Raw genomic sequence first — 24,496 nt, forward strand, 5'->3', positions numbered from 1 at the left:
ACACTTGTGTAGCAGTGAAGATATTAAGCGCTTCGCTCCTATAATCCAAAATCCTGCTGATTGCAGTGCCCCAGCTGTGAAATGTCTCCCTTGATGCTTTACGAATTCATGAAAATGACGTATTAGTAAGACAGCTGCATGATGATTCTTCGGAATGATAAGTGGATGTCTCTCGTTGATACTCAAGTATCCTCTCTTCAATCTACCTCCCACACGTAGCAAACCATTTTCATCAATAACTGGATTTAAAGAGATGAGGCTACTACTTCTGGGCAATGGCTTTTGCGATTGCAAACACATAATCTCCTGCGCGAAAACCTCCTGCTGGACCATATGTATGATGAGGTCTTCGGAAGAAAGCGAGTAGTTTGAGACTGCAAGGTCCTTAGAAGAGTGATACTTCCGAGATAGTGTTCTCAATTGGTCTATGGATCTCACTAATACTTTCCAAGTAGAGAATCTCTCCAGTCTATGACTTATGTGAAATGTCTCAAGTTGATCATTTTTGTTGTCTGTGGTTGTTTTTAGAGTTTCAACCTCTCTAGTCTTGCGAATTTCAGTGTCATTCTCAGGATCACAGAGATGATATTCTGTATTGAGATTATCTTAAATTGGTTCTCTGAGTTGAGGTGGGCCTAAGATCCACCTGTTGTCTATAATGTCTTTAGCAGTCACATTTCTCGTGCCAGAATCTGCTGGATTAGACTTGGTTGGAACATAATTCCATTGGTCAGGTGTCGTAGACTTCCTGATTCGTTCGATCCGGTTTTCTACATACTTATAGAATCGCCTGCTTTGGTTATGTATATAACCTAGAACAACGAGACTGTCAGTGTAAAAACGCACAGAGTTAAAGCTCATGTCAAGTTCATCACTGATGATATCATATATCTGGACAGACATCACTGCTGCACAGAGTTCCAAGCGTGGAACAGAATGTCCTTTCATTGGTGCGAGCCTACACTTTCCCAAAACAAATCCCACATGAATGTTGTTTGATGCATCAACTGTACGTAAATATGCCACTGAGGCTATGGCTGTTTCCGAGGCGTCCGAGAAAATATGAAGCTCTGTGGACAAAGTCTCTTGTAGAGAGATGGGCGTGTATGTTCTTGGAATATGCACATCTTCAAGGAATTTCAAAGAGTCTTTCCAATTAGACCATCTGTCCAATAGATGAGGAGGTAAGGGATCATCCCAATTGTACGAACCTCTTAATGAATCTCTCATCAAGACTTTTCCAGAGACTACAACTCGCGCAACGAATCCAATGGGGTCAAATATCCCGTTAATTGTTGACAACAGTCCTCGCTTACTGAAAGGCCTTTCTCCAACTGATAAAAGATAAGTGAATGAGTCAGATTTAAGCTCCCAGTTCGACCCTAAGCTCCTTAACATAGGAAGTTCGTCAACACTTAAATCAATATCACTGAAGTCCTTTGCCCTGTCCTCAGGTGGAAACGCATCCATAACATGTTTGTCGTTTGATGCTACCTTATGTAAACGCAGATTACCGCCCACCATAAGAGCAGCTTGAGTTCGTTTAAGCAAGTCGATCGCTTCATCTGCCGTTGGAAGAGAAATCAACCCGTCATCGACATAAAAGTTTCGACTTAAAAAATCTGTCACATCAGGTCCAAAAATATCCTCTTTGGCACAGGCAGCCTTCCGGAGGCAATACACAGCAACAGCTGGTGAAGGCGAATTTCCAAAAACGTGAACTCGCATTCGGAACTCTATCAACTGATTGTTTATGTCATTATCTTTGTACCAGAAAAAGCGGAGGAAGTTCCTGTGTCTCTCGTCAACTAAAAAACAGTGAAACATAGACTCAATGTCTGCTGTTACAGCTACAGGTTCTTTCCGGAAACGCAAGAGTACACCTAGAAGTTTGTTGTTCAAATCTGGACCAGAAAGAAGTACGTCATTCAGTGAAATGTTCTGAAACTTGGCAGAGGAGTCAAATACAGCTCTGATTTGCAATGGCTTTTTAGGGTGGTATACCCCAAATATGGGTAGATACCAACACTCTTCTTTTTCCTTAAGAGGAGGTGCGATTTCTGCATGGTTGTTGTCAAATATCTTTTTCATGAAGGACATGAAATGTTCTTGTTTTGTTTGGTCTTTCCGGAGACCGATATCCAAATTTTGTGCTCGCTTCAGTGCGTACAATCTGTTGTTTGGTAGTCGTTGTCACTTTTCTCTAAATGGCAATGGAGCTTCCCAATTACCTTCAACACTGAGATGAACATCTTGATCCATGGTTCTGATAAAGTTCTTATCGTCTACTGAGAGACCAATTGTATCGTCATCCCTTCGTTTCATGAAAATAGAAGAATCCAAATCTTGAGAATAGTGACCAGTATCTTTATTGTGAACTTCTACATGTATGTCATTAGGACATGGTTGAAACATGGATGTCCTACCATTTGGTAGCAGGTAAGTTTTGTTCACTACAACAGATTTGGGATGATGAACCTTGTTTAAACATGATTCGCCTACTATCACCCAACCCAAGGTAAGTTTCTGCGCAAAGGGTGAATTTCTGGCACCAGTTCGCTGTTCTACTATGTGGTGCGCTTCTGGAATATCTCGGCCAATCAAGATGAGAATCGGAATGTTTTCATCAACTTCAGGTATGTTATCTGCAATGTCCTGAAGGTGAGTATATGATTTCGCTACGTCTGGTGTGGGTATTTCATTTCGGATATCTGGAATGTGGTTACATTCTATGACAATGGGTATGTCAACTGATGACAATCCATCTAGAGATGAAACTGTGAGATTTCGGGCTTGTCTGCCTAGCATGTCAGTAACTCCAGCACAGGAAGTTAACTGATAGTCCGTCATTTCACTTTCAATATCAAGCTGATCGAAGACTTCTGACTTTACCAGTGTTCTATTGCTTTGGTCGTCTATTATTGCGTATGCCTTTAGCGATTTACTTGGATTGTTGGTTTTGTGCAAGTTTACCAAAACTACTTTTGCACATGACTTCCCTGAGAATCCATCTCTACATATCTGGGTGCATGCTGATGTTGTGGAATTATCACCAGTCTTCTCCCCACCATGACAGACTGTGGGTGTTCCGATGTGAAGTGCTGACGGATGAGAATGGCTTCCACACTGAGTACAATGAATCTGAGCTGTACACTCCTTAGACTTGTGTTCATTAGAATTACAGCATTTGAAACAAATTTTGTTCTCCCGCAAAAAACGTTTTCGTTCCTTAAATGACTTGTCTCTGAAACCACGACAATCATTCAGACTATGACTAGCTTTGTAAAGGGGACACACTGTAGTGGACTTCACATTTTCTGAATTCTGTGTCACTCCAGTTTTCTTCGTGGCAATCCATTGTTTCACTTGATTGTTTCTCTGACCAACCTTTTCTTTCACTGTGTAAGAATTTGTAGCACTCTCAGTGGTGTACATGAATCCAGGGTCGTTTCTCATTTTGCTAATATCCTTCATGAATGAAACAAAACATGAGAATGGAGGAAAAATGACAGCATGTTGCTTTTTGTACTTGTATGCATGAGTAGTCCATTTCTCCTGAATGTTGTGTGGAAGCTTACACAGTATGGGCGCTATACCAGAAGAAGAATTGAAATGGCTTAACAAACTTCTGTACTTCGGACTTGACATTAGTGACTCGATCTCACAAAGTAAGTCTAGCAAGTCATATAATTTCACATTATCTCTGTTAGTGAGTTTAGGGAAAGAAGATAATTTGGACATCAACACAGATTCTAGCAGCTCCGGACTACCATATCGTTCGTCTAAACGTTCCCAGATCCTCTTAAGGGCTTCCGCTAGATTTGAAACATTTGCTGACCTGATACTTGTGGCATATTTTGATGAAGTTGGTCCCAGCCATTTTGTGAGAAGATCTAGTTCTTCTGTTTTTGTTGTTTCCAATTCTTTTATTATTTCTTGAAATTGTGCCTTCCAGAATATGTATGTCTGTGGATGGTCATCGAATCGAGTAAGACGAGAGATGAGTAAGTCTTTCTTCAAGAGAAACTTAGTGAAGTAATTTATCTGGTCATATCCCTTCGTTGAAATATTTGGAATATTAGGTTGACTACGAAGAAAAGGTCGATTTTCTACAGTAGTTTCAGGAATACATGGTTGGCCAGGAAGAAAGGCTGGCGCGTACACATTCAATTCGGCTACTGGTTTCATTTCCTCCTTACAATTTATGGCTGACTGTTCACTTATATAACGTTTGGTTCTCTCCATTGGGTCAATGGGCCTCAAAGCCTCCAACCTTTCTAAATCTCGCAGTATTGGTTTCTCATCTTCATTCTCAAGTGCTTCTGCTTCTGCCTTTGTCGCTGCTACTTTTTGTTTAGTGTTTAAGAGTTTCAATTCAGCTTCGAGTTCTTTCTGTTTCCTCAAGGATGCAGCTCGAGAGACTTCTTCCTGTTCAGCGAAAGCTGCTTTCTGTTTCAGTAATGATGTCTCTTGTTGTACAAAGTCCAGCCGAACTTTTGCTGCCTCTGCCTTAGCACGCATGCGAGCAAGTTGTGATGATGAATTCGAAGTATATGTGTGTTTTGATTGTGTTGATCTGGAGATTCTTGAACGACGTGAAGCATTTTCAAGTGCTGCTTGGCGTGATTCATTAATTTTGTCTATCACAGAGTTCACAGATTCCTTACATTTCTGCATGAATGAAGAGTGCTCTTGATTCTCTTTAATACTCTCTTCTGTTCTAGTTTTTGTCAGGAGTGACACAAAGTTTGCAGAAGTTGAGCAATATTCTGCATAGGCTTTTGAAAGGTCACTTTCAAATGTGTCCAAGTAATCTAAGTTTGTGATGGTAGTACTGAAGGAAGAAATAAGGTTTTCAACAACTGCCCATTGAGCGTCTAACTTTGTCTTATAATCCTCACGAAGCTCGTTAAATTGTTCTGCTGCCTTTTCAGTCAGAGTTCGGATCCGTAATTTAGAATCTTTAAGATCCAACTTGTTCTCCATCGTTGAACTTCTGAAAGACATTAGATCCAATTATAGCGACCGACGTTTCCTAGCTGATTGACGATCAAATGTGAATCTCTTAGTCCATGTAGTGGTAACAATCTTTTTACTGTTCTGTCTCAGGCACAGAAAGTCTCAACCAGTTCATTCAACATTTATTGAATAAATCAGGTAAAAAGCTACAAAAATAAAGAAAGTCACATTCAAATGGTTGTTTTCTACCAATAAAAACACTAAGTTAAATTTATACATGCAAAAAAGTTTTGACACAAACGGCGTTCCATAGTAAGAAAATCTTGAAAATCGCGGGAATAGGAAAATTGCTCAATATGAATAATTCTTTTACAAAAATGACATTATGGTATACAAATGTAAGACACGATAAGAAGAATGTTAACTACAGAGCTACATCCTATAAAATAAAACCAAAAACAGCTCAGGTGAATAGTTACATGTTGACAACATCAGCGACCGTAAATTATCTGTATGCAATATTTTACAAGAAAAACTTGCTGTAATAATATTCATGTTACTTCAACAAGATTATAATATAAGTAAAATTATAAATACATACATTGTTGTGGTATACAAGTTCTAAAACTGAAATTTCCGAGCGTGGTGCTTCCACGTGTTTACTTACTAAGAAGGGAGATAATTCTATTTGAGAACTATGGAGCGCAATATGTGTAATGAAATCCACCACATGTATATAGAAGATTTACTTACGGATATATATATAGAGCAAGGAGACCCTAGATAAATTCAACTGACAGAAAGATATTATTGAGTGATCGCGTATTTTTACGTCCCAATTTAGGACTTGAAGGACCGGCTCCTAAATGTTTCTTTTGCATATATCTCGGAAACAAAAAAAAAAAAGATTTGTTAGTTGTTTTACAAAAAGTGTTCAAAACCAAAAGAGCTTTAAAGTGATATAAAGAAAAAGGGACTGGTCCCTCAAATTAGGGGCCGAAAGTCTTAAATCCATAACTCTCTAATGATAAGTATTTTGATTACACAACTGAAGAAAAATAGTTCATCTTCACACTCTTGAACTATGTAACATGATGTTGACGTACGTTATGCAATAAGGGGTTATCAGGGAGCCAGATTGCAGATTTTTTTTCGCAGTATATCTCGAAATGGAGGAATATTTTGGTAAGCATTATTGAACAAAAGACTGTTCAAATTAAATAATGTTCCTAACAACGTGCAATCTTTCAATTTTTTGCTAAACGTCCACTTTTAGGACTTGAAGGGCCGGTCCCTTAAAATTTCTTTTGCATAGAATTCTGAAATGAAAAAGAAATTCGGAATAGTTGTTAAAGAAAAAGTTTTCAAAATCATTTTAGCTTTACGATGATTTCAAGAAAAAGAGAAAGTCCACTCATATTAGGGGCCCAAGACGGGCCGAAAGTCTTTAATCTTTTACTCTTTAATGATCAATATTCTGCTACACATTACTGAAGCAAAATTGTTCGTCTTAACAATTATTTAAATCATTATGTTTGAACGAAAATCTCAGTAAAATTCTTATCTAATCTTATCAAAAATCAGACGGAAGACAGAAGACACACTTGTTGCTTGTTGTATATTTATTTTTTAAATTTGTTTGTTTTGCCTGTAACAGCTATTATATATCTTTTTCAGTTGGATTTATTTAGAACACTGTTATACATCTATATAAAGATATATAACATTGTTACACATAAAACCAACTGATAAAGATGTATTACAGAATTCTAGATAAATCCAAATGATATACGAAATAGATAGGTAACAAAAGGTCTATATAATTTGTTGATCTAGATATATACCAGGAAATACTTTTTTTTTATACAGGTCCTAAAGAGAACACACTGACAGATTTCTGGTTAATGATTTGGCAGGAGCACGTCTCACAAATCGTTATGTTGACCAACCTTAAAGAAGGAAATAAGGTAGGATGTCATTTCTGAAAAAAAAAAAAGAAACCTTTGTTACATTGTTTATAATTGCAATTATTCATTTCAAAATACATTAACTTTTTCTAAGTAGCCCTTTCATGATAACTGCGGAGCTGCTCTTTTGCAGGACAAATTAATAATATTTGGCGAAATTGTTGGTATATAATTATATGACATTTATTGAACAATGGCTGTTACGTCATATTTCATGAAACTATCAAGTTTGCCCTGAAAAACAGCAGTACCGCAGTCATTGTGAAACAGTCTTTAATAAGTATATCTATTATCTTTGCCTCATTCATGAACCTAATACAATTATGCCATCGTTAAAAAAATATTGCATTTACACAGATGTTTAATTTGATGATTCGTTTATATATTCAGTATATCTTTTATTGTTTTCAGACTAAGTGTGTGCAATATTGGCCAGAATTAAACAAGGCCATTTCCATAGGGGAATTTTCTATACATAATGAAGGAGAGAAAATCTACGCATTTTATGTAATCAGAATATTAAGGGTAGTTCGTAGTTTATCATTACTTTTCCAACAACAGCTTGAGAAGCATACTTTCGAATATGTATATTTAATTACTTATTGGTAAAATGTATTTGTAAACGAAAATAGAAATAGTATTGTTTTACAAAGTACTACCACTTCTGACCTTCTCTTGTTGTTCACCAGTTTAAAAAGACACGTTTGGTAACTCAATATCACTACACTTCCTGGCCGGATCACGGCATACCGGAACCGCTCTGTCTAGTAGTATTCCATGATCACGTGACAAGGAATGGACAATATTATAGTCCCATAGTGGTTCACTGCAGCTATGCCTATGTAATATTGAAAATGTTAATTAGAATGTTAAAATGAAGTTGAACGAACGAACGTTTTGATTGCTTAAAAAATTATCACATCTTTGTTCAACAGCTATCTTATAAGCAATACGAAAAACGGTTGCCTGTTTTAATAACGAATAGTGCAATGATTAAAGCAAAGTCTCGGTTCAGCTAATGTTATAGCGTAATGATGACAAAATAAAAATAATAAACAGTGATCGATCAAATAAAAAATACCAATCAGTAAACAGGGCATATAACAAGGACCCAAGGACATTCCAGAGGACTCTGATTGTTAAATATTTTGTGCAACAAGATACACTTGTGTAATGTTACTAAATCAAAAATGGATAGCCAGCCTAATTTTTTAAATAATGCCTTAGATGGAGCGTCAGGGACAGAGTCAAGTATAATTCTAGCGGCCCATTTCTGGAGCTTATGAATTCTTTCCAGGTAACTATCTGGTGCATTACCGCAGATAGTCAGACAATAATTGATGGAAGGCAGGATAAAGGCATTGTAAAACAGTTTTCTAGTTTTCAAAGGAAGAAATTTCTTAATTTTTTGCAAGGTAAATAATTTATATGTTAAAGATTTGCAGACTGAGTCTACATGGTTATGAAAATTTAGCCTTTGATCTACATGTACCCCAAATACTTTTTCCGTTTCAACACTGTCAAGGTGTTTGTAAGAAACATGGAAACTAAGATTTTGATTATTTAATTTCGATTTTCTTTGTTGAGTTTCCATCAGAATACATTTTGCTTAAACACCATTTAAAACCATTTGATTTTCTAAACACCATTTTAAAAAAAATATATTTACTAAATCAGAATTTAAAGGTGTTTCAATACTCAATATATTAATCTCATAAACATGCAGAGTTGCATCATCAGCAAACATATCAATGTAAGGAAAGGTCAACAAAGGTTAATATACAACAAAAACAATAAGGGGCCTAATATTGATCCTTGTGGCACACCAGCTGTGACAGGAAAGACACCAGAAAAAAGATGTACCAATTTTTTACATAGTGTGTCGTGTTATTCAGATACGAGTGAAACCACTTAATTGACAATTCATCAAAGTTGTAATTCTTTAATTTATCTCTAAGAATGTCATGACTCACAAAATCAAAAGCTTTGTTGAAATCCAAAACTGTGATACCTATGATATTACCTTTATCCATTGCATACAACCAGGCATGTGTTAATTTAGTAATTTGGATATGGTAATATTTTTTTATTCTTAGTGCCGGGATAGGCCGTACGGGTACATACATAGCTCTAGATGCTCTGTATAAGGCTGGTAAAAAAGAGAAGAAAATCAACATCGCAGAATACATCAAGAGAATGAGAGAAAATAGGATGAATATGGTCCAGACCTACGTATGTACTATTCAATTAACTGAATTATTAGATTATGTCGTAGATTACAATAAGTCAATCTGTGTATAGATTCCAGTTTGATAAACTTTGTTCTCTCATTATCAACTGTGTTTCATCACTCCTGCGCGTTTTGTTTTTTTTTTACATGTTCATTATAAGTTATGAAATACCTTAGACGCGATTATGATTTGCTGAATACATCTTGTACTTATTCTGATTAGCTGCTTTATTCCACGTTCAAAGTTAACCTAAAAACAATCAATTCCATTTTTATATAATGGGAGAAATAAGTTTCATAACCAGTGCGTGTCAGTAACTTGTTCGTTCCTTTCTATTTCTTTTAATTTTAAGAGACATTCGGCAAACCTTGTTTCTCTTAAATATAAAAAATAAGGAACGAGATTTTGATTGATTGTATGTTGTTTAACGTCCCTCTCGAGAATTTTTCACTCATATGGAGACGCCACCACTTGCCGGTGGAGAGCTGCAAATTGTGTCCTATACTCGGCACTTACGGCCATTGAGCAGTGAGGGATCTTTTTCGTGCCAGCACCTTCTGCGACACGGGACCTCGGTTTATACGGTCACATCCAAGGGACCGGTCTCCAAGTCCCACAGTGGAATTCGAAACCGCAACGTAAGGATCAACTCCTTACTTCGCGACTCTAGAGCAGACGCTCTAACCACTGCGCCACGCGGGCGACAGGAGATTTTGAGAAGAACCGAATACTAATGGACTTTTGTGAGAAGGACTGACTTTTACAAAAGGCGGCTTACTTTTACACTAGGACAATATACGGAAGCCCTTTTTCGATATAAATATTTAGCTGAACAATTAATTAAGAGTCATTCTCTGTAAGCATCAAAATGGGCTGGAAATTGACTGTCACTGATTTTGTTGATACTTGAGGAAATAATTACATTATAAGCCCATTTTACAAAAATATTATTGGAAATGATCAATTTGTCTTGTTTCCATGGCAACAGGTCACGCATTTTCGTACATTGCATTTGGTGGAAAATACCAATAAATGTAATTTCACCCCATTAATGTATATTTAATAAATGAAGGTGACCATTATGAATTTTGTTACCTAAAAATAATTTGAATTTTGGATTTTTTATACAAAAATATTGCAAGAAAAAAATCTTGGACTTTCCAATAAATACCAATAATACTTAAAAAATGCTTTAAAAAGGGGGGGGGGGGGTGGAACATAACAGTATGCACAAAAAACGCAGGCACAAGTGGAATATTTAGATGCTCTAAATTTTACCCTTTTAACAATTATAAAATACATATTAAAAAATTGGAAAGGTATTATTTAATTCAAGAAAATAAATTGATTGTAAAGTTTGTAAAAATCTCTAAATTTATGCACATTTTTGTCAAGAGTTATATCCCTTTTCGGAAATCTTTTGCTAACAATCAAAGGAAATGAAAGTGAAACATGACTCAGAGGAGTAGTTTGTATTTATAGGTCACCTGAGTCACTCAGGTGACCTATTGCTATCTCTTTTTGTCCGTCGTCGTGCGTCGTTCGTGAACTTTTGAACATTTTCAGCTTCTTCTCTGGAACCAGCAAACCAATTTCAACCAATTTTGGCATATAGCATTTATGGGTGAAGGGGAACAAAAATTGTGAAATTCGTGGCCCCTGCCCCCCTGAGGCCTGAGGGATGGGGCCAAAACCATCAAAATTAATGCAATCTTTAAAAATCTTCTTCTTTACTCCTGGACATCAAGCAGTCAAACTGTTGGCATGATTGTAATAAGCATTGAGCCCTCTACCAAAATTGTGAAATTCATAGCCCCAGGGTCAGGGGTTCTGGTGCTAGGGCGGGGCTATATAGATCATATAGTGAAAGTGCATTATTTCTTTGAAAATCTTCTTCTCTAAGAGTGACTCTACCAAAATTGAGAAATTCATGACCCCAGGGTCAGGGGTTCTGGTGCTAGGGTGGGATTATATAGATCATATAGTGAAAGTGCATTATTTCTTTGAAAATCTTCTTCTCTTCTCCTGGGTATTATTTAAACAAATACATGGTTATGATAAGCAAGGATGCCTCTTCCAAAATTGTGAATTTCATGACCCCTGGATCAGAGGTTCTGATATTAGGGCGGGCCTCTATTTATTATATAGTGAAAATGCATTAATGCTTTAAAAATCTTCTCTGCACCTGGGCATATCAGAGGCAAAAAGAGTAAAAGTTTTAATAAGGAAGAGTATTTTTACCAGATTTTTGAACATCAGAACCATTTGATCAAGTGTTCTGGTCCAGGCCAGGGCTCTATTAATTTGTATTCTATTGAGAGGAGTTATTCCCCTTTGCCATTTACTTGTGTTAATTAATCACTGTAAATAATGTACTTGAAAGGTTAATAGAATAAGAGAATAATGCAAGAATTTTTATTGTATAATACAAAAAGTACTTTCATATGTTTAATGATCAGGTAGACTTGTAAGTAACAAATAAAAAATATGAGACAAAAATAACTTGTCTTATTAATTAAATGTTGGTCAAAGACCAAGAGAGGCCAATGTAAGAGATTTCAACAAGGAATTAAAAGAGTACAGAAGCACTAATTATAAGTTTGTTTATATACTGTCTGGTGAGAGTGATAAATGGGGAACAGATTAGAACCTAATTTATGTACTGTTAATGAACACTAGATTAATTATTTTGTTGATCCTGATCACCCTATTTTTCTTGCTTTTGGGCAACAAAGCTTCACCTTTCAGTTCATTTTATACTCTATGGATCCTTTAAATTGTTGTATTATACTCAGGTGACCGCTAAGGCCCTTGGGCCTCTTGTTTTTTGTTTTTGACATTTTCAGTTATTTTTAACCCACTTTGTGTAGTATTTTGTATTACCCGTAGTTAAGGACACTCTCTACACTCCGCCCTAATTTCAGGGTACTTTTGTGTACTTAGACTGACCCATCATTTGATATAGAAATAGAATGAATTTTAACCTGCACTGTATGACATTATTTAAAATAAATTCAAGTATTCTAAACATCATATTAGACCAAGATAGAGTAGTTGAAAACTTTATTTGCATGTATTTTCTCCATTTGAGTAAGTAAAAGCGAATTTTATTTATAATTACTTCATTATCTTTGAAGATTTTTCCTGGATAAAAAAGGCACGCTCTCTATATTAAAAATGAATTAGTTAATTTCAAAAAACACTCCTTTTCTCAAAGTCCAAAAAACATTTTTAATCAGTGTATAGAGGGTCCTTAAATGTTTGTTCAGGCCTTACTGTGTCTGAGAAATATACAAGTAATTTGTATAAGCAGGGAAATGAATTGCAGTCCTATTGAAATTCCTGTGACACATGCTGCATCATTGCAATGAAAGTGTGTAAAAGCAAGCCTAGATCAGTTACATGGACTTCAAAGCTACAAGTTGAGTGGGATAATAAGGCTGTGAGGAAGAAAGATACCTGGCAGAAAAAGATCATACAAAAAAGGAGTCAAATGTTGAATCTACAAATTAATCCAAATTCTTCATAGCAACCATTTTTGTTTTTATTATATTTTATCTTAAGAAATTATACCTCTCTAGAAATTTTATATTTTGTTGAGTATAGAGTTTACTTTTAAATGATTGCTATTATTTGTTATGGATTGCCCGCGTTTTCTTGCTACATGTACTATGTTTATAAAAAGCCCAAAATCTGCATTTTTCTGAATTTTAAAAAATTGACACTTTTCACTGAAAGACCACTCTTTCATGACCTACTACTGAATCATTTCATTATCTGTGGTAGTTACTCCAACAAATAGTCCATCAAAGTAGGCCACAAATAATCATGTAAAAAATATGTAGAAAATAGAAATTTAAGATAAATTTGGTATAATTTTAAGTAAGCCACTCCATATTTTAAGCCTTAAAATGGTGGTCTTGGTTACCATGGCAACCGGTACTGGGTAGTTTCAAGCACATATTACGTTGTCTAGGGAGGGATCTGCAACCACCCTATCCTGAACCCCTTCCCTTTCCACCTTGACCAATTCCTGTCAAGTTTTCCTTTCGAAATGTTTTCTTACCTTCCTTATTTAATTTCTTCAGCAAATGAAATTGAAAGGAAACACTATCCCTTACGAATAACATATTTTAAGTAAATAAATGTTATTCTGTCTCCAATCATCTCTTGTGTTGTTTGTATACAGGTAAATCATGTAAGCATCCCCAACACCATACCTATAACCACTATTAATGTTTCCTTATTTATTATCAATTCGTACCTCCGAACATAATACAAGTTTAAATGTCTAAGTAAGCTGTCGACTGTAAAAGTCAGCGCTTCTCGTAAAAGTCCAATACGAGAGTTTCGAGATTGTAACTCTCCAACAATAGAGGTTCAAACAGTATCCATATCAGCATGGAAGTTGGACAGGTTGTTGATGTATACAAACCTGCATAAATAAATGAACGAATGCTATGGGCATTTAAAATTCATTTATTGACAAACAAGTTGATGAAACAAGAATATCACCAGTCTTGTTTAAAGTCATCATTTCGTAAGTTCTATGGTCGATTCAATGACCTTGTCAGCAAATACAATTTATCATTAAGTCAAATTCTGACTGACGTTTTTCATACTAATTGTTAGGCCATTACTTACACACTGAATTGTCGACGGAATTTCACGTTACTTCCCGATCATGACAAGAACACAAGGCGGGTGTGACCGGTCGGCAGGGGATCCTTATTCCTCCTTGACACCTGATCCCACCTCTGATGTTTTAGAGGTCCGTGTTTGCTCTACTTCACAATTTGTATTGTTTAATGGCCTTTTCAGCTTGAATACATTTCATTTTCTCCATTCATTTTATTAATGTTATAGAAAGTGATAATGTAAAGCAGTGATGATGCTGATGATTTTATCAAGCTCTACTTTTCATGTTTACAGAATCTTGAAAACAAGAGAACTCTCATAGTCTTTGTAAAAAAGACGCTTCCCTGATTGTACAAACCTAATTAAGTCGCCTGGGTGGCGCAGTGGTTAGAGCGTTTGCTCTAGAATCGCGGTGTAAGGAATTGATCCTTACATCGCGGGTTCGAACTCGACTGCGGGACGAGGGGCCGGTCCTTCAGATGAGACGGTATAAACCGAGGTCCCGATTCGCAGTGGGTGCTGGCACGAAAAGGATCCCTCATTTCTCATAGGCCCTTAGTACCGGGTGCAATGGCCCTAAGTGCGGAGCATAGGTCAGAATTTGCAGCCCTCCACCGGCAAGTGGTGGCATCTCGTATGAGTGAAAAATTCCCGAGAGGGACGTTAAAAAACAAACAAACAAACATATTTTTAAAAGTTGGTGGGCTCTTTGAAGTTTTTATTAGGGAAAAAGTCTGTGTGTCATTCAGAATGATCAGAGGCGTGTGTATTTATTATAGATTCAAATCGTTTCCATGTCTGATAAGTCTTATCTACTGATATTTTCCCCGATTTTTTTTTTATAGAAAAAAAGACGCCTTTACTTTAATTCGGTATTATTCGAGTTGAAGATTTTATCCCGACGATCAGTTTTGATATACCGGCATACCGATGATGCAACATATCAAACATAAATAACTGTCCCACCTGCAGATTTACGCGGAAACAAAACTCCTCTACGTAACGAAAGAGCGCACCAAGGAAGATACTCTCGAAACTTGCGTATTCGCACTCGTTACGAAATCTATGCCTAAATCCTTTCTTATAAAATTAAGCAAGTTGCTGTCCTTCAAAAAGGATTGCAATATGTGGACCATACGCATGTTTTTCAAAGCCGCAAAATCTGTATTGTAATAAATGTTTGTTGTAAAAAAATATTTCATCTTGAAACGTAATTTTTCATTATTATTCAACATAATAGTCTTATTACCAAAACTGAATATCAATTATGTTTGATCAAGGCATCTTATGTAGCACTGATCTGTAACCAGGAATGTTTGAAGTATATGAGGGTCATGTATGTATCACAATTAATTAACTGTAAATATGAAATGTTTTGCTCTTGAAAAGACAGAGGTAAAAATATTGTCCAGTTTAAATCAGTGATTTTCTTGACAGGGAAGACATTTCTGCTGAATATTGGATACATCACTGTTATAGGCCGTATATAATATCAGGCCCACATGAAGGGGGTTATAAATTTACCAGCATATGCTTTACTATACAACAGAAAGTTAATTAATAGTTGTGCCCACTGTATAATTTTGCCAGTAAAGACAATACAATAAAAAGACAAACTAATTTATGGTCATACACCCTCTAGAAACGTCAGGTGACCTTTTTTCTCGTCAGGAATGTCTGGGTTTTTTGTCCCTCCTCCAAACTGAAATTACTTCCTACTTGACTAAATGCATAAAACTGATGTTGGAACTATTTCCTATCTTTAAAATCCTAATCACTGAAATAAGTTTTTAATTTGAATTGTGAAGCCATCTGAAATCTTCCCCCTTTTGAAAAATGCTTATATGATAGAAACTCGAACTTAACTGGAAAATATTCTTTTCACAATTCATAGTCATAACTATTAGTAATATATAGTTTTTATTTATATCTGAAGTGTAGATTCTGATTTGGTATACGCTAAAATTAAATACAGAATGTACAGAATTTTAGCGAGTCTTCAATGAAGGTCGAGGCCTTTTCAAGAGGGCGATTTATCCTAAGGGCAAGTTGTCGAACTCTCTTGCATTCTGAGGCATGCGCAGTCTTACATCTCTGCATCGCATCCGGTTTTACCTCGGTTATATATTTTCTGCGTGGACCTCAGGTCCACGCAATCAGAATTGACACTGCTAACATGTAATACATTCTCTCAAAATTTAGAATGCGTTTTGGACAATGAACAAACTTTATTGTAATTTACCTTAAAAGCAGAGTCCATAAAAATTTAATAGAATTATGATAGTAACTTTTAAAAAACCCAACACAATCTCTTGCTTTGAAAATCAGAGACTGCATACAATCTTAGCTTTGATAGGCTACCTCTATTTTTAAAATACCAAGTGTACCTCAAATCTCTCAAAAAGTTAAAAAGTTGAATTGATTTGGAAAGTTACTTCATTACTGTCCAATGATTTTTGTTTCGATTTCAAAAGCTTTCTTTACAGAAACAATACATAACCATATTTCTGGCTCTCAACCACATGTTTAAGGCATGTCCCTCAGTCCTAAAGAAATCAGAGTTTATCAGAAAAGCGGAATTAATGACGAGTGATAAACCAGCCAATCAAAGTGAACTTAGAAGGGAGTTTCAGGTAATTTGGCCAATCAAAATGAATTCATAAAGAAGTTTCGGGTAATTCAATCCTAAATATGTTAAATATCGTTTACGGAACTTGGTCTGAAGTCGAGCGATACAGTCAGGTATAGATGAAATGAAGATGCAAATGTATGAAAACATGTATACCATAACCTATAAAAGAAAAAAACAAATTCGACGCATTTCATTTTTCAACACTAAGGATTCTTTTCTAAGTATCATATATTCCATATATTAATTGAAATAAATGAGAAGAATAACCAAACTCTTTTGAATTTGCAGACTCTGTTGAAAGTCCGGCCCTCTTACACAGAAGCCGATTATAAGCTTGCCATACAGTCAGGATATGGACAAAGATGCTCAATTCTACCACGTAGGTAATTATTATTAGAAGGCTTGTATTCCATCTAATGTTGTAATGTTCTTTTTTCCTTTTTAATATTAATGACAGTCATATAGTGTGGATCAATCGAGCATTGTCAATCTGAAGACAATTGTAATAAAACTTTGGGTCCCACATTAATTAAAGTAATTTTCTTTTTATTCACCCTTGTAAAGAGAAAGACACAGATCGAATTGCCACTATACATGTTACCTCTGAGAATTTTTGCATAAACCTTGTTCAAACGATGAATATAAGTGTATCAACTAATTTTGTATAGCTTTAAAAAAAAAAAATAAAACAACTAAAAAATAATTTTGTTACATTTTACTTTAAATATACACCGTTTACATGGATTGACTTTTATTCCAGTTGATAGATACAGTCTGTTCCTGTCTTCTAATGTACAGAATCGTGGAGGTTTCATAAATGCAGTAATACTTCCTGTACGAATTTCTTTTTCAAAATTCTCATATTTGTAATTAAGATGTCAAATTTGTGTATTGACCGTAGTATTGAAATGATCACTTTATAGGAATAGCTGCTCTTGCTTTTGTTACAAGAAATAATCATTGATAATCTTTATCAAAGACAATTTTTGCAAAAAAATTTTCAAGGTGATAAACAATTTTTAGCAATTTCCAATGTGTCAAAAAGTAACAATCTTTCTTTTTAGTCGTATGTAAACAACAACTTTTTAGTCGTATGTAAACAACAAAGCCTTTATTGTGACGCACTATCCCCCACCAGAGAACGCTGTAGACTTCCTGTGCCTGCTCACTGACCGTGAATGCGATATTGTGATCTGTATGGATCCTCTACCTAATGTAGAATCGGTATTGTAATATATTCGGATATAAGTATGTAATCAGTATTTCTAAAATTGGATATAGAATGGATATTGCATAATGTAGTATTTTTAGATATCAGTATTTGTGACCGCCAAGGAGAGAACACACGGTTTAAATATGTCTTATTGATTTAATATCCTTAAATAAAAAGCTTTTAAGACGTTAGGAATAAAATTCTTATATTATTTCGTTTTATTTTTGTTTCCAGAGTAAGAAATGGATGCCAAGCTCAGATGAGTCTAAAATTGTGATCCCGTTTACTGTTCACTGTCAAAAGAAAAATTCAGAAGACGTGAAATGCTCTACTATTCAAATTGTTCGAGAAGTGAGTTTTACGTATATAAAATTAAATATGATAGAAATGAAATGGAATATATGTGTAAGGTTAAATGAAAAAAATAAGTTGAATTCAAATTAACTTCTTTTGAACAAAAAGTTCTGCTTGACTTTGAAGATGCAAAATACCATCTTGTACTTTCAATTTCTTTTCCCTTATTTTTAGCTGTTTTTATAAATAATATTTGAACACAATCGAAATGGTATATATTGACCACTATTAACCTGTCAACCAATTAAATAAGAATCCATGAATCCCAAAATGGACCACTTCGGGAACTGCACTTTAATCTTTTTTTGTACAACAAAGCGATGAAACGTACTCGGTTTCTATTTTGGAACCTAAGTTCAGTTTGATGTCAACAGATCAGGGCACATCACAACTGCTAAAACTGGTGTCCTTCGTAATGGACAATGAAACTGAGGGACCTTTCACTATCGTCAGCAGGTTAAAATTTTTCTTACTATTGCTGGTGGTAATTGTTTACCACCACCACTTACCACTGCATCACCTTTTCCGAGAAAAATGCCTTTCTATTGTTTATGATTCATCTCATCATTTTTGTTGAAAGAAAAAAACGTTTAAGAGATATGTAAAAAGTACTTATATGATCTTTTATATAACAGTGACGGTGCAGCCCTATGTGGTGTATTCTGTGCTGTTTATAATGTAATACAACGGTTGTCTATAGACGGAGAGGTGGACATTTTCTCTACTGTCCGACAGCTACAAATCAGACGTCCAGAGTTATGTTCCACTCTGGTAAGTCTGAAATGTGTTTGTATATTGGCAAAAACAACAAATAATTTTCTTTATCGCCTTGAACAGTTGGATCAAAAACAGTTGAATTTCTTAAAGCAATGTAATCCCTTTAAAAGTGGCACACGCGAGGCTTTTTTTTAAAAACCCGGGGTTTCTAACGAAACGGTAGCTCTAAACGTGTTTGTACTTATAATAATGAATAATGAACTATTATCTTAGTCTGATCTTTTTGTATATCAAGTCTAATTTAAATAACAAAAAAAAAAAACTTTTGGAGGAGTAGTGTTTTGAAAAATTGTTTAGAGACAGACGGACGGACACCTTTCTAAAGCATATGCTCCTCTGGTCTCTTACCAGTAGAAAAAAAAACATGATGTATTTTTTTATTGATAGGAAGAATACAGAATGATTCACACAGCTGTTTTGGAGTACATCAGAGAACAACAGGGCCAAGGTGAAGAGAATATCTACTCTAATGAGTGAAAATGGGACTGTTGCTGATGAGAGAAAATTGATGAACAATGACGTTTACAGAAAACAGCCATTGAGAATAAAATGTAGAATGTATCTAGTCTGTGTGCCAAGGAAATATTGAAAATCCTCACTGATGTGCTTATTGTACAGATATTGAGACAGAGGAGCTTGAATGACAGGCTTATTCTGTGTATAGAAAATCGAGCATTGAGAAGTGTGATGTCTTTGTGATATTTATTCTATTCATCATAAATGTAGTGAACAGTAGTCAATTAAATTACAATGTAATGTGACTTAAAAAGACTCTAAGGGTCAAAGACAAAGGTCTGAAATTTACATACACTTTCGATCTCCGTAAGCTTTTACAATGAAACCTGAGGTCAAGAAAAATCAACCTTATTGATTTTAAGGCCAAAAGCTGAAAGGTCAATGTTGACTATTTTTCTTTCTCCATCTACATATTTTTCCGTTCTTCCACCCTCTTCCTTTTTCAATCAGCGGGGGAAACGAATTCTCTGAATTAGCTTGTGGTACACTGGAACTGGTTTTCTGTTTTTCTTAAGGGTACATTTACCTTAAAGGTGCTTGGACACAGATTTGATGTTAATATTTTCTCAAATGTTCTGTATAATTTCATGACTTACATGTTGCTATAGCATTTCATACTAAAATATAATAAAAATCTTATTTCATCTCGAAGTTATTGAAACTTCAAATTTCTAAACGCGTTTGATTGACACATCCTTGCACTTTCACAAATTTTAATTTTATTCTTAATACTTAAGAAAAGTGGCAATTTTGTTGTGTATTAATGAAAAATATTAAAACTATAATCCAGAAAATTCAGAGTAGAAATGTTCGAAAGCAAAACCCACTCACAGTATTGTAAGTCCGTGCTCAGTGGTGTGTGCAGACTTTAACAATTGAACACACCCGGTGAATCGTAAACATTAACAATAACAGAGCTCGTGCCCTGTTTACAGAAACAGTTTACGTTTCACGGGTGTATTCAATTTGTTAAACTCTGTACACAACACTGAGCACGGGTTGACGATATTAGAGAAGGGGTTTGCTTTCGCACATTTCTACTCTGAATTTTCTGGATTATAGATGTAATGTTTTTCATTAATACAAAACAAAATCGCTTCTTTTCTTAAATATTAAGGATAAAGATAATATTTGTGAAAGTGCAAGGATGTGTTAATCAAACGCGTCCAGGAATTCGTAGTTCCAATAATTTCCAGATAAAATAAGTTTTTAATTATTCTGTGTCTAAGCATCTTTAAATAAATTTTTTGTCTTTGTTGTTGTTGGATAAAACCAAAGAAAGATTTCTATTAGAATAACAAAAACTAAAACATCTATATATGTAATTCCTTGTATATTCTAAAATTACCTTTTATATATATATTTAAAAAATATATTTGCAGCATTACGGAGATGCTGTGGAATTGTAGCCCTCTCCAGAAATTATCAGATTAAAAAAAATCGGAGAGGGCTACATTATTGTAGCTAGCCCCCCCCCCCCCCCCCCCGAAATAAACAATCCTGGATCCGCGCCTGTAAATATAGTCATATTAAAGCTGAATTATTAAACAAAAATATGTCATGAGGATACAGAACTATTATTAGCATATTATATCCAGGATTATGCAAAATTAATTTAAAAGTAATTTAAGACTTAGAAGTGAATCATTTGCCCTCCTGTTCTTGATAATGCAGTTTTTAAAAGTTCAACAAACGGGGTGGAAATAGGCACTATGGCGCAGAGGATACGCACTCAAGATGTTCAATTTGCGGCGGATTTCAAAGGAATTATTTTGTGGATCCTTCCGTTACACCCCATTTTCTTTATTATTGCGCAATATAAACCACACAGAACACCATAAACTCTTTCAAAAACGTATAACAGAATGATTGATAAGTAGTATTTGTATAGGACATAACAATTTTTTTTATTGATTCAACAAAATGCAAAATATATGTAACTGCTAATTTCACACTTATTAATCCTGATGAAATAGAATTTTTTGCAATAATCCTCTTTTGTTATTAATTTTTTTTGCTATATCCGCCATGTGGAACTGGAATGTACCAAACTTGCCTTTCCTCCAGACTGCTGGTAGATTTGGTGACCTCTTTCAAAACTGACTGTACGTAGATGGTGAACTGGTAACCCATTGCTACCATTTGCAATTGTACCGCTGGATACAATCTGATGAACTCTGAATGCGCCTTTAGATTGGTTTCATAATTATGAACGAAATTGTTTAAAAAATTCTTTGAAAAAGATTTGGAAGAAGAAAAATCAAGTTATAATATTGAGTTTTCAACAACTGTTTTGACAGATACATGTAGTGTTTTGCAGATTACATGAGCATCAGGAAGTTTTTTTTTCTACAGATATGTTCAGCTTTATATCCGCCCTCCATATATATTAGTTTGAATATTCTGTACATGTAGAAATTGCGTAAATTTGCATTTTAATGAGCAAACTGGCTAACGACAGTGTCCACTTCCAGGAAATACATAAGCGTATTGCCGGTAAGGACTAGTTAATATAAATATTCTTTTTAAAAATAAGGGGATTTTGAGTTGATAGTGACAAAACACCAAAAAAAAAAAAAAAAAAAAAAAAAAAAAAAAAAAAAAAAAAAAATTGAAGCTCTGTTATTGTTATTGTTTAAGTTTTACCGGGTGAACAATTGTTTAGTCTGCACACATCACTGAGCACATACTGTTGAGATGGTTTTGCTTTATCTATACTATTCTATGCTCGATACTAGATCCCCACTGAGAACTGCTGATAACGAGTAGCATCATCACTTGCCGATTTGTGGAGGGAGCAACCAGACGTGTTTTTCACCAGAATTAGATCACCCCTATTTAGCCTAGTATTGATTCTGCAGTAAGGTATGTAAGGGTATTTTACTGATTTTGAATACATGTATGTCTACGTTGAGGTAGATATTTGTTTATATATTGTGCGACAGTAATTAAAATTCACGTTGAGGTGATGGTGAATAATTTAAAGAGATACATATGTATTTTGTTGAAGCGCTTTATTAATGATTTAATCCACATTGAGGTGTTGAAGTAGAAATATTATGTTTCAATCTATGTTATCATTTAAATCCACGTTGAGGTGGATATACATGGAGGTAGATGCATATTTTGTTGAAGCGCTTAATTAAGAAATCCACGCTGAGGTGGTAATGAATAGTTATATATAATTTACTAAAAAAAAAAAAAAAACAAAAAAAAAAACAAACAAACAAAAAAACAAAAAAACGCAGATATATTTAAATTCTAGTTGATGTGGAGATAAATGGAGGTACAGACATATACAGTATTTATATATTTATTTAATGCGCTAAAGTAATATGAATTTCACGTTGAGGTGGAGGTGAAATGGAGATATATATACACTGTTTATGTATTTAACTGCACTGAGTCAATATTTAAACCCACATTGAGATGGAGGTAGAGGCATATGTTATTGAATGAAATGTTGATACTTAAAAGTTATCCACGTTGAGGTGGATGTCTTAATCTAATGAGTTAATTAAGTGTAAGCCAACGTCGAAGTGGCGGTAATAGGTGATATAACAATATCATAAATGCTTGGATGATTTTAATGATGTCGTGAAATTGAGGAAAGACATTGGAAAAAAAAAAAGGGAAATCAAGTTAAAGTGAAAAATGCGAAGTGAAATTAGACATGAAATTAGGACATTAAATTACTGTTGACGTGAAAGTATCAAAATAGAATAGAGTATGAAATAAAGAAATTATATTGGATTAGATATAGAGGGTTGGTCCATCTGATAGTGATGTAAAAATACGTGAAAATGCAATTCGTTCCTATAATTAAGATTAAGAAAATGCAATTCCTTCCTATAATTAAGATTATTAACGTGATTAATACAGATATTAAAATGGATAGTAGAAAGATTGTTGTGTAAGTCTTAACATGCCAGATCACTTTTGTAAAAGTATTTTGTTTTTGTTTGTGTAGATGCCGCCACCTGCGGTATTACGGAAAAGGCACTCGCTTAGGGGGAAAGACATTTTCCCTCTAATTAAACGTGTAAGGGCAGCTGAGGAACCAGTTGGGAACTTGGCAAGGGTGAAAATGAACACCTCTACGGAGAACATGGACAGAGAAGAAATGAACACCGCCTTTGAAGGCCTTACAGGCGGAATCGGCAGACGAATGTCTCCAGATGGTTGGCGGGAGACAAGATGATGATCTGAGAAAGCTGTTACATTTTACAATCTTGTATGCTAATGAGGTTGGTCAACCAGATGGCCAGGATTTAGAGACAGAGGAATCGGTAAATGAATATGATTGTTAAAATTAAAAAAAAAAATTAAATTTGAATGTTGTGTATTATAGTTAAAGGGGATACTTTCTAGTAGAACTGTATCAAGTTGATAAGAGATTAATTGTAAATGATCGGTTATTAATTCAATCTAGACTGTTCAAGGTTTGTTACGTACAATATAACCGTACTATGAATTGTGTTCTGGTCAACTTGATCAAAACGATTTATTAATTTCAATATTTAGGCTGGAAATGAACCAACGACCAAGAAACAAAAGAAGTCAGATCAGGGACTGGAGAAAAGAATATTGGAGCTGGAAAAATGCCGAAAAAACGAAGGAGAAGAAGAACTGGGAAATTTGAAAGCGAAAGTGAGGGGTTAATATATGCAGACAGAACCTAGCGTCCCGCTGATTCTTGTCTGTATAGAGGAGCTGGCTAGAACTGCGCGAAAATCAAACCACGACGAAGCGCCAGTATTTGAAGAATTATCAAGACAAGCTAACTGCAATAAGGAAAAACTAGATATTCCTTCATTTTGCATGAGTGTGCTTGGGGGGAAAGCGACTGACGTAGTCAGCAAAGCGTTGGCGAAAGCTCTGAAGACGAAGACAGAATCGGGGGACAGTAGTTGCCAAGGAAAAGCCGCAGAGACTCAACGTCAGTCCCCGATGATGAATTTATATCCCCACCCATCACAAGCCTATTGGGGATTCGGACAAGGGAGTTTTGTTCCCCCAATGTACCCATATGGGGGTTTAGGGGGATATACGGGGTATAGAAAATATCAGAGAGGTTTGGGCCGGGGTCAATCGGCCAGGAAAAATTGTCTGTTTTGCGGCGCGTCTGGTCATTATGTTCGTGACTGTCTAAAGATGAAAGCGGCTAGGGGAAAGTAATGAAATATCGAAATTGTGACAATAAGACATC

The 24,496-nt window shown here is 35.1% G+C and overlaps 2 pseudogenes; both read left to right on the top strand.

Moving 5' to 3' along the window:
• Window positions 1-19,356, top strand: part of LOC133198198 (receptor-type tyrosine-protein phosphatase alpha-like) — a 37,344-nt pseudogene extending 17,988 nt beyond the window's left edge.
• A 3,901-nt stretch (window positions 19,357-23,257) lies between these two features.
• Window positions 23,258-24,496, top strand: LOC133199020 (uncharacterized; annotated as a pseudogene).

Source organism: Saccostrea echinata, unplaced genomic scaffold (genome assembly GCF_033153115.1).
Source record: "Saccostrea echinata isolate AGI-Se365-2 ecotype Australia unplaced genomic scaffold, CSIRO_AGI_Sech_v1 ptg000033l, whole genome shotgun sequence".
Classification (NCBI taxonomy): domain Eukaryota; kingdom Metazoa; phylum Mollusca; class Bivalvia; order Ostreida; family Ostreidae; genus Saccostrea; species Saccostrea echinata.